The sequence below is a fragment of the Tenrec ecaudatus genome, chromosome 1 (assembly GCF_050624435.1).
Source record: "Tenrec ecaudatus isolate mTenEca1 chromosome 1, mTenEca1.hap1, whole genome shotgun sequence".
Classification (NCBI taxonomy): domain Eukaryota; kingdom Metazoa; phylum Chordata; class Mammalia; order Afrosoricida; family Tenrecidae; genus Tenrec; species Tenrec ecaudatus.
In genome coordinates, this window is record NC_134530.1 from 305,118,752 (window position 1) to 305,130,484 (window position 11,733).

Consider the following 11,733-nt stretch of genomic DNA (forward strand, 5'->3'; position numbering starts at 1 on the left):
GCCGATGGATGGCCAGCGAAGGATGCAGTCCTTCCAGGTCCTCCTCCTCAGCACCCCAAGCCTGCCACCCTCGGAGCCCGCTTCCTCCGTCCATAAAAATGCAAGGGGGTCGGCGCCCAGCAATCCTATCTGCGCCCCACGAGCCGGCCAGCGGCTCCGCGGGCAGCAAACGACGGGAACTCCCTCCCCCGCTCCTCAAGGCCCGAGCCACGGAGACCCCCCAACTCAGAACGCCCCTCGGATTGCCCCACCAGGGCCTCCACGCTTAGTCATCTGCCAAGAAGGCTGCCCAGAGCCAGCAGCCGCCGGGCTCGTCCGGACCAGGGTGCCCGGGGCCCGCACCCCCGTGCCGCCCCGCACCCCGTAACCTCCACCCCAGCCCTCGGGCCCCATTCCCCATCTCCGATGGAGCGTCTCCGAGGAGGGGGCTCGCTGCCTCCATCCCGCGGCCCCCTTCCGCCCGGGCCCGAGCCAGGTCGCCGCCTCCGAGTGCACCCCCACAGCCCCGGGGCTCCCTCCCCGCGGCCCCCCGGCGCCACCCCTTCACCCGTCTCGCCGCGGCGCGGGCCCGAGTCCTGCCAGCGAGGCCCCTCCGCGAGGCCCCCTCGGTCCTTTATTGTTGACTCGAAGCTCCCAAAATGGGGGCGGCGCCTTCTTTCTTGGAAGCCTCCGCCCGCCCCCACCCGGTGCCCTCACTCCGGTCCTGCCCGCCCTGCGCTACCTCCCCCGCTGCCCGCTCTCCTGGCGCTGCCGAAGTCGCCGCCCGGGCTGAGCTCCGTCTGCTGCCCGCCCCGCGCGCGCCCTCGCTGCAGTTCCCAGTCCCTCCGCGGGGCGGCAGCCGCGGCTCCGCCTCCGATCGCGACGCGGCGTCACGGCCGCCGGCGCTGCTTTACGGCAGGACAGCCGCGGCCCGGGCGCCCCTGAGGACGACGCCGAGGGCCCGGCCGGCGGGCCCAGCGGCTTCGCTTCCGAGGAGAAAGATGTCCTTGTCCCCGAGCAGGACCGGCTTGTGCCCGAGCGAGGGTCCGCTCCGAGGACGGTCACCCGGGCGGCGGCAGCGCTGGCTGACCTGAGTGCCCCGTCCGGCGCGCTTCCATGCAGGACCGAGTGGCCGCAGGCGCCGTGCGCGCCGGGATGGGGGCCGGAGGGAGCCCGGCCGGCGGCGAAGGCGCGTCCGGGGAGTGAGGGGCCCGCAGAGCGCGGGTGGGCGCCGCGCGGGGCAGCAGGCCCAGGAGGGCGCCCCGGGACGGGCAGGCTGGGCGGCCGGGGTCAGGGCCGGGGCCGCGCGGGGAGCCCAGCGTTGAGCCGCGGAAAGAGCGGAGGGCAGACTGCCTTTAGCGTAGGGGGAACTGGGGAGCCAGTGCCATGGACGCCGCCCTGGAAAGAAAGCGGAACCCGAAGGCGGCGGTTGCTTTTCTGCCGCCTGACGCTCCCCAGAAACACGGTGTGTGCGAGCTTCCACGTGCACGACGACCCTAAGCTCCCGGTTTATCCTTGGCAGAAATGCGATCCCAGGTAAGGCCCAAAGTGGGAGCCAGAAAGCTAACTGGGTCCAGGGGAACGAGGACTCTCTGGCTCTGCAGGGAGACTGAATCTATAGGACAAGGGCCAGCCCATAGCTGACCACCCTGACCCACAGCCTTCGCAGCAACGCGTTCAGGAAGCCAAACCACAGGCTCGGCGGCAAGCGATCCCAGAACTGTCAGGGACCACCAACTTCCCTAGTTTTTGCCCTCTTCCAACTCGGAGCCAATCAGAGGCAGCCAAATAGGGGCCTTACACCAATCACGGAAGAGGCCCCTCTTCTAGTTAGCCCGCCTCCAGCTTCCGCAGGCCTGCTCCCTCCAATCAGCGCAGACCTGAAGCTTCACCTGGTTTTTGCTCATAAGGCTTCCCTTGCCTGTGAGTCAAGCGATGGTGGTTGATTTTACCTTGTTATAGCAGTGTCTGGATAAATAGACTTTGCGCTTAGTTGGTGGCCTTTATTTCCACAGTTAATGGAAAGAGAGGGTAGTTTAAGAGTTATTATTAAAATGATAAGAACTCTGTGAGATCTCTCCCCGGGCTAGAGTTACACCTAGGTCCTTGGCTCCGCAGGAGAAAGAATTCACACCGAAGCCTGGCTCATGATCCAAGTGAGTTTAATGAGAGTTAAAAGAAGCTTCAGGTTTTACATGGCACCCATAGGATTCCTCCCGACCATGCAACCTGGCAGAGACTGCTCTGCGTCATGCAAAGATCTCTCTCCAAAAAAGTTCTCCAAAAAAGACCTGTCTCAAGTTCTCTCCCCAGTTCCTACTCTCTCCCCCTGGCTCCTGCCTTTTCAAGGATACCAGGGGGAGGCGTGGTGGGCGACCCCAGATGGACCCCATTGGCTGAATTGCAACCACCTGGCTCAGGTGGGCCGATACAGGTTTAACGCCCACCCATGCCCACCACGGGAAAACCTAGGCCTATGAGCATGTGCAGTGCGCTGCCCTTTGTTCTCATGCTTGGCTCTCTTGGGCATGCGTCAATGGACATCCCATACCTGCCTATCTGCCTAACAGACTCCCCCTTGCAATTTTGTTGATCTTTGAAACAAACTTGTATATTGCTAGAGAATACAAGTCGGCTTCAGTTCTACTTTTTCTCCTTTGATAGCCACTGAGACCCATGTTTAGATCTGTAAGGAACCTGGGGTCTGGGGAGGTTAAGGCTCTGATCCTTATCTCTTTAAATGTTAACTTTATTTAGGTTGCTGTATATTCATTTTTCCCTTTTTGTGGACTTTAACAGTTACAAAGAAAGACCCATGTGGTCGCACAGTGCCGCCATCGAATCAAATGAGTCACGGTCTCCAGGTGACCATGCTCCTCCTGTGTCCCCACCTTCTCTTCTTGCCTCCCTCCATAGGTCCCTGTCTCTTCCCTCTCCCTACTCTGAGCCCACCCCTAGCTTTATCTTTAGGGCGAAAACCATTTTTCTTTATTTTCATATATAATAGTATAATAAAACATTTATGAGATTGACTAATTTTGCTAAGCATAATGTTCTATGACATTAGCTGTCCACGTCTTAAGGTGTTTTAACAGATTCATCATTTTTGAAAATGTTGCATAGTTTTCCATTAAATGAATGTACCAGCGTTTGTTTATCCATTCCTCTGTAGTTGGAGTATTTTATTGTTTCTATCTTTTTCCTATTGTGGATGTTACTGCAATAAACACAGGAGTACATATATTTGTTCATGTTTGTACTTTATTTCTTTATGGTGTATACCACGTAGAGCAGTGGTTCTCAACCTTCCTAATGCCACGACCCTTTCATACAGTTCCTCATGTTGTGGTGACCCCCCCAACCATAAAATTATTTTCATTGCTACTTCATCACTGTCATTTTTCCACTGTTGTGAATCAGGCGACCTATGTGAAAGGGTCATTCAATCCCCAAAGGGGTGGCGACCCACAGGTTGAGAACCGCTGCTATAGCATGCTGCAGGATCATAAGGTATTTGTATTTGCACATTTTAAAGAAAGCGCCATACAGGTGCCCGGCTATGAAAAGATAAAGCATCTGGGGTCTTAAAGGCTTGAAGGTAAACAAACTGCCATCTAGCTGCGAAGCAACAAAGCCCACATGGAAGAAGCATACCAGCCTGTGTGGTCATGAGGTCTCGAAGGGATCAAGCACCAGGCCTCATGAGAACAAAAAAACAAATCACTGTGAATGAGAGGAGGTGCAGACTGGGGACCTAAAACCCATCTGTAGGCAATTGGACTTCCCCTTACGGAAGGGTTGCAGGGAAGAGATGAGCCAGTCAGGGTGCTGTGTAGCACCGATGAAACACACAGCTTTCTTCTAGTTCCTAAATGCTTCCTGCCCCTACACCCACCACTATCGTGATCCCAATTCTACCTTACAAATCTGGATAGATCAGAAGATGTACACTGGTACAGATAGGAGCTGGAAACAGGGAATCAAGGACTGATGATCCCTTCAGGACCAGTGGTGAGAGTGGTAATAACAGGAGGGTGGAGGAAGGGTGGGGTGGAAAGGGGGAACAGATTACAAGGATCTACATATAACCTCCCCGGGGGACGGACAACAGAAAAGTGGGTGACAGGGGATGTTGGACAGGGCAAGATATGATAAAATAATTATAAATTATTAAGGGTTAATGAGGGAGGAGGGGACAAATGAGCTGATGCCAGGAGCTTACATGGAGAGAATTATGAGGACAATGAATGTACAAATGTGCTTGACACAAGCGATGTATGTGTGGATTGTGATAACAGTTGTATGAGTCCCTAATAAAATGATTAAAAAAAACACACTATACAGATTTCCATAGTGGTGGTACAATTCCACAATCCTACCAACTATAAATGAAAATTCCCCTCTCTCCACATTTATTATTTTGTTTGTGTTTTTTTTTAACCACAGAGGTGGTGTCTGTTGATTTGTATTTCTCTTATTGCTAATGAACTGGAACATTCATATGCTTGTTATAGCCACCTGAATGTCATCTTTAGTAAATTGTCTATGTCTTGAGCCCATTTTTTAAAATTCGGTTACTTGTATTTTTCTTGGTAGATCTTTTAAATGAATTATTTTTTCCTTCTTAGGTCTGGTACTTTGCTTTTTCCCCATGGTCCCACAGATCATTGGGTCTTGCTTTTTTTCTTTAAATTAAGATAATTTTATTGGAGCTCTTATAGTTCTTTTAACAATCCATACATCAATTGTATCAAATATATTTGTACATATGCTGCCACCATTGTTTAGTAATCATTTACTTTCTATTGAGCGCTTGGTATCAGCTCCTCTTCTCCACCCCTTGCCCCATAATCTCTTGATAAATTATGTTATTTTCATCTTATACCGATCACGGTCTCCCTTCCCCCATAGTGTCAAGGGCCCCAGGAGCCCTTGGAGGGCAGGGGTGTTATGTGTTGGACATTGTGATCAGTTTCCCCTTCCTTCACTCCTCCCACCTTTCCCCTATCCTCCAGGCGTTGTAGTTTTCTATAGATTTTTGAAATTAGCCTTTTATTTGATATGTCATTGCTAAATATATTTCCCTCTGGGAGTTCTCTTTTAACTGTTTGATGAAGTCTTTTATTGTCACAAACATCCCATTTCTAGAAGGCCCAGGTCTATTGATGATCTTTATGGTTCTAAGATTTATATTTCGGCCTTTGCTCCATCTTGAGTTTGTGTTTGAACATGGTGTGACATATGTCCTCTTTCTTTTGCAGCCGGAGTTCCAGTTTTTCCAGCACCGTTTATTGAAAAGGCTAGCTCTTCCCCCGCTCAATGCGTTTCCGTCCTTTATCAAGGATCTGTAGGTACTTGATTGTATTTTAGGGATCTCACTTCTAATCCATTGTTCTTCATGTCTCTTGTTGTATTAGTACCAGGCAGTTATTATTGCCGTTGTCGCTATAATAGTTTTTAAAGTCTGGGAGTGAAACAAACCTTGTCTTTGTTCCTTTATAGTGTTTTGTTTATCCTAGTTTCTCTCCTTTCCATGTAAAGTTGGCCATTAGTTTCTCCATTTCTTTGAAGAATTGTGCTGGGATTTGGATCTGAATTGCTTTCCCCTTACAATTTTTAATTCTAAATTGGTAACATCTCATCTCCCATGCAAATTTTAAAACATCCATTCATGTAAGAGAATAACCCTGCACCTGTGCGCATCCAAGAAAGAGAATGGCTAAGTGATTTCGGAATTAAAAGATAACGGATGAGGATTTGCCTCATTATCTTTCCAGGTTGTAGGAATGTGAAGAGGCTGTTTTGTAATAAGATCTCTTTAGGCCACTCAAGAAATAGGCACAGGCAAAAGGAAAGGAGTTTGCAATCATAAATAACTGTGCCTTCTAAAATGTTGAAGGCCAGACAAAATGAACAACCCAAGTGGAGTAGGAAGTAGCTGCCCCTTCCAACTTAGGAGTCCTTCCACAGCTAACACTCTTGAAGGTGATGGATATGTGCTTATAAAACAATCCGATGCCAGGGCCTCGAGTCTGTGCCTGCCCATGCACAAACATGGTGGATGAACTGGAGAGTTGTACTCTAGAGGTTTCCTTGACTGGCTTTCTTTCAGAGGTAGGTCCCAGTGCCCTTCCTCATCTTCCTTCATTCTCAGAACACCACCTAAACCTGCTGAGCATCCTATCCTCACCTAAGTCTGCACGCTAGGATGTCCATGAGATCATTGACTGAGAATGGAACTCTGGTCTCCAGCCTAGAAGGCAAGAATTCTACAAATGCTACTACTAAGCCACCAGTGACTTCAAACCATTCACGGCAGAGTTAACTCTGCCTCATGGAGACCTGTGTGAGTCATTGTACAACTGTGCTGTAGAATTCCAGTGTCTGGCTCTGGCTTTTGTTTTTGTGAAGATGCCGGGCTTTCTTCCCAGACAGCTCTCTGGGTGGAACTGAAGCTTTGTTTAGCAGCCCAACACTTTAAGCTTTTGTTAACAACTGGGGATTCCTCAAATCAGCCCTTCCCAAATCAGTCTTTTGGTGAAATCGCATGGAGATGACAGGATTAAGCTTTGAATCCTTGTATCTTATCTTCTTCTGGACTCAATTTTATGGTTGCTAAATCCAATTCACAATGTGGCACTGTCTGGTCAGCACTTCAAAACCGCTCCTTGGGAGAAGGATGAGGCTTTCTACTCCCTTAAAGAGTTAAAGTCTCAGAAACTCACAGAGGCAGTTCTAAAAAGGCCATTGTGAGTCAGAATTCACTCAATGGCAGTGAGCTTGCTTTGTTTTTGAGACCCAGTTCAACGCACCCTACTTTTTTTCCCTCCCTACCTTCATCAGATGAACAATAATCATGGAAAATGATATGTTAGGAATACAAATTTTTTGCTAATGCACAGTGTTGTGAAAGTATTTATACTTTATGTCTATATAATATATGAGGTATTTATTCTTTGATATTTATAGAACATAGAAGCCCTGTTGGTTCACTGGTTAAAATGCTTCCCAGCTAAGTAAAAGATGGGCATTCAAACCCATCAGCTGCTGCGTGGGAGACAGATGTGGACTTTCATAAATTTGGTGGTGGCTAGTGCTGCCCTTGAGTCCTATCGGACACACAGTGCCCTGCTCCATGAATAATGGAAGATCAAGTTATTTTACTGAAAATCCTTTGAAAGAGGAAAAATGTGCTATAACGCTGATCATTGTATTGAGGATTGATAGTAGGTAAAGATTTTTTCTTCTAGGTGCTAAACGTATTTGTAGTTTTGAGTTTCACACAAAACCAAAAAAAGGCAAAGATAAAAACAAAAATATATCCAGCTATGACTACCGACTGCTCAGAAAGGGGTCATATTGGAATGTCCTGTCAGAGTGGGGGGAGAATTCAAAATCATAACAAATACCCAGTAGAGAATGATGGAATCCCAACACGATGGCACTTAGTTACCACCCAGGTCTGGAACTGAATCCACCTCGTGTTGGAATAAGCAACCACAGAAGAGCCCTAGTGGCTCAGTGGTTAACTTCAAGGTCAGCGGTTCAAAGCCACCAGCCACTACAAGAGGAGAGTTGAGGCTTTCTACTCCTGTAAAAAGTTACGTTTCCACAATGTAACCCCAGGACAAGTTAGAGAGGGTTAGGAAGGAAGGGCTAGAATCCAGAAACACAGGGAAGAGGTAAATGATGGTATATTGAAGGAATTTAAAGGGATGAGTTGAAACAAAATGTATATGAACTACTGAATGTAAGACTAATGGTCTACTCTGTAAACCTTCACCTAATTCATAAGAAACTGTTAAAAAAAAAAGAAACAAACAATTATACTTACAAGAAACCATAAAACAAAAAAACAACTGACCTAAAGTGAAAAGTGTGAGGTCCACCTGCCCTCCCACTGTAGAGGCCATTCCCACTCACAGAGAACCTATCGGGCAGACAAATCCTTAAATGAGGAGAGAGCCTCATCTTCCCATGGAGCCACTTGATCTTAAGAATAAAAAAGTTCATTATACAAAATCCTTTCCCAAATGTGTTATAGCAGTTTTATAAAACCATGAAAGTTGGAACCTGTGCAAAGTAGAAACATATCTGAGAAGGAAAAGTCAAATATTTTCCACTAGAACCAGCAATAGGAAAATGATAAGACCTGGGAAAAGGAGGCAGTCCTGCTGAGTTTCAGCTATCAATTTCCGAAGTCATTAAAGACTAAAAGGGTAATTAGCCACACAAGAACCAAGTCCCATTTCCCTTGAACTCTGTAGGTAAACATTGTCTTGTTCAGTTAAAGCCCCGGAGGAATAGGAGGCAGTGTGGATCTACAGAGAGCTCAGGAAACCTACCTCAGTGCACGCTGCACGGGGCCCATGCATAAGCGGGTGTCTTTAATCACTGAGGGACTGCACCAGGCACATTTTATTGGGATAAATGTTCCATCTCCGGAGTAAACTCAAGTTGAAATACAGGAAAGCAATGTTGCACATGAGGAGGTAAGGGGGTGGGTTAAACACATTTTCCCCACACTGCCAGGGTTAGTTTCCCCTTGAGAGCTAACACCCCTCCATTTCCAGGGTACCACAACGAGCTAGTCAAGCTCGCCAGATGTCTTTCAGCCTCATCAGGTCTCCACACTGTATGTGTGGTCATTGACTAGAGAGTTCTAGCTATTCCCAGTCCACAGAGAGAACAACATGGCAGGCCCCACTATGAGAAATGATGCCCCTCAGTGACTAAGAGCGATACAGGGGACAGCACCGGAGACACAGTGTGGGAATTGCACCTGACCTGATCCCCAAACACCGAGGCAAAGCACTGGGGTTGTGCTGTGGAACAGCAAGGGAATGGAGTGGCAAGGTCCCCAGGGAATGCTGAAAGTGGACTTTGGGGCCAGGGCATGGTGCCCCAACAGACTGGACTGGAAAATGCTCCTAAGGGCCAGCAAAACGATCCCTGAGTGGGGAACTGTTTAGAAGATTGCTATAGAGTTTTTGGTCCTGACAAAGTCCCCGTTACAGCCTATTCATAGTACAATCTCATTAAGGAAATTATTGGGAACAGATTTTAAAAAAACCCAGATTAATGAAGCCATAACCCAATCAGAACAGATTTTGAAGGCCTCCTCTCGCTCTGGCTCACGTTCCTCTTTACAATTTATCCCACTGGATATGGAAGAGGAACAAAAGCCCCCCTCCGCCCTCCCCTTTCTCCAGACGAGCGTTTGTCTAAGGAAGCCCGTGTCTAGGATTCTGACCCCAATCGCAATCATGCCCCCCAAAAGGCTCTCCCAGCTTTACAGGATCCGGGTACGGGCCCATTTGACCCCGACCCTTCGGAGGTTGATTGGGACGATTTACAGGAAGAGGCTGCCCACTGTCATGACCCCTAATGGCTTCCCATTCGATCAAGACCACCTCCATATAATTCCCGATCGGTGCCAACAGCCCTGATCAACCCCTGAAATGAGCGCATAACTAAACTCCAAGGCAAGAAATCTAATCTGTCCCCTCTGCAGTGCTCTTGTCAGCGATTGGCCTTTCCCGTAGAAGTCAAAAATGAAAATGATAGTGATGAGGATGCAGCACCCACCAGAACACATGAATGTTTTTGATACTGAAAGAACTAAAAAGGGCGGTTTCCACTTATGGCCCTAACACGCCATTCACCATGAGCCTGGCAGGGGCGCTTTGTGAAAGGTGGCTTACACCGGGGAATTGGAACACGTTGGCAAAGTCTGTCCTCTCTGGAGGTGACTATTTGTTGTGGAAATCTGAATTTTATAACCAGTGCAAGGAGACAGCCAGGCGAAATGTGGGAACTGACATTACTTGGACCGAGGAGATGTTATTAGGGGAGGTAGAATATTCTACCATATACGAACAAAAAATGTGCCCCCCCTGGACTATTCTCTCAAATCCAAACTACTGCACTTAAAGCATGGAGGAAAATCCCCGTGAAGGGAGACGCTAATGTCACTCTTTCAAATATTAGGCAAAAAACTGATAAGTCTTTCCCTGACTTTGTCAATAGACTTGTGACGGCCGCTAAAGAATTTTTGGCAATGCTGAGACAAGTGCCGATTTTATTAAAACAATTGGCTTTTGAAAACGCCAGTCCTGCTTGTCAAGCGGCTATTCGTCCTCAAAAAAATAAGACAGATTTACGTGGTTACATACGCCTGTGTGCTGATGTGTAGCCCACTCATCAGCAGGGTTTGGCTATGGCCGCGGCTTTCAGCGGTCAAACTGTTAGGCAATTTTTGGCTAATCAATCTAGATCGGCACAAGAATGCTTCCAATGTGGCCAAAATGGCATTTCGCTCGACCATGCCCCCATAAGAGGGGCTGAAACCAGGCCGTTAGACCTACTGGCTTCCCTCCCCGGCAGCCTCCGGGCCTCTGCCCCTGCTGTAGGCATGGTAGTCATTGGGCAAATGAGTGCAAATCCAAAACCAACCATTTAGGTACCCCTTTAGCAAATCACCAGGGAAACGGGACAAGGTGCCAGCCCCAGGCCCCGAAACTAATCTTCAGGGCGATCAATTTTGTTTCACCCCAGGGTGGCAATCAATCTCAAACCTTTACAGAGCCACCCCAGGGAGCGCCGGACTGGACCTCTGTCCCGCCTCCCGCACAATATTAGGCCCAGATATTGGGCCCCAGCTTTTAAGCACCGGTGTTGTGGGCCCTTTGCCTCCCTCCACATTTGGACTAATTCTAGGCCGCAGCAGCGCCCTAATGGAAGGGTTGCAAATTTACCTGGGAATTACAGATAATGATTATACAGGAGAGATAAAAATTATTACACAGGCCACCAATGGGGTCCTCGAGCTCTCTCCCAAGGACCGAGTATCAGCGGGGCTGTGAATGAACAGCAGAGAAACGGCAATTACCCACGAGATAACAGGCGCTCATCTGGTTACCTGAGGGGGGCAGCGAGATGTTACACCTCGCTGGGGTACGACTGACCCGTGTATAAGTCAAACCCCAGCTTATACACAAGTATATACGGTAATTGGTTTTGTGTGTCTGAATATCGCTGAAAGCACCCGCCATTTCCCCCATCAACCGCAAACACATCTGTGGACTGTTATTCAAACAAGGAAGGATGTGCATGGCATTGGAAGAAACTTGTTTTTATGCAAACCATTCAGGAATCATTAAAGATAATTTAGCCCTGGTTAGGAAAAATTAGAGGAAAGAGACAAGAAAATAAAGGTTTAAAACGCTATTGGTCACCCTGGCTAACTACTCTAGTACTGGCCCTAGCCAAACCCGTAGTCTTCCTCCTGTTAAGCCTCACATTTGGACCAATAATATAGTAAGCTAGTGGCATTATTAAACAAAGAAAGTACAAGCCATAAAACTCTTAGTGCTAAGTCCACCATATACCTGGCTGGCAACAGCAGATTCAATGATTTGAACTTGGCTAAGAACAGGAGTGAATGTAGTAGCCCTAAACAGCCTTGACAAGAGTGAAGCCATTTTTAGCTGACAGAAGCCATTATGAACTATAAATGAACTAGCTGATATTAGGGAGGCGGGCTCTGCTGACAAGCACAACAGACAGTACTGAAGGAAATGTATGTTCAAAAGGCTTGGAAGAAAACTAGAGCAATTATTGTTCAACAAATAGCAGTGAATGTTCAACTAAGAATGGCTAACCACAATATCCTGCTTCTGCACTCTGCTTGCTTGCATACCTGCACATGCAAAAGTATAATAACCTGTGGAAAAGCAGACAGGCCACTGCTCA

General features: G+C 48.1%; 1 pseudogene; it reads right to left on the bottom strand.

The window, feature by feature from the left end:
• Positions 1-702, bottom strand: part of LOC142427271 (putative ATP-dependent RNA helicase DDX6) — a 36,791-nt pseudogene extending 36,089 nt beyond the window's left edge.
• Positions 703-11,733: the final 11,031 nt, after the last annotated feature.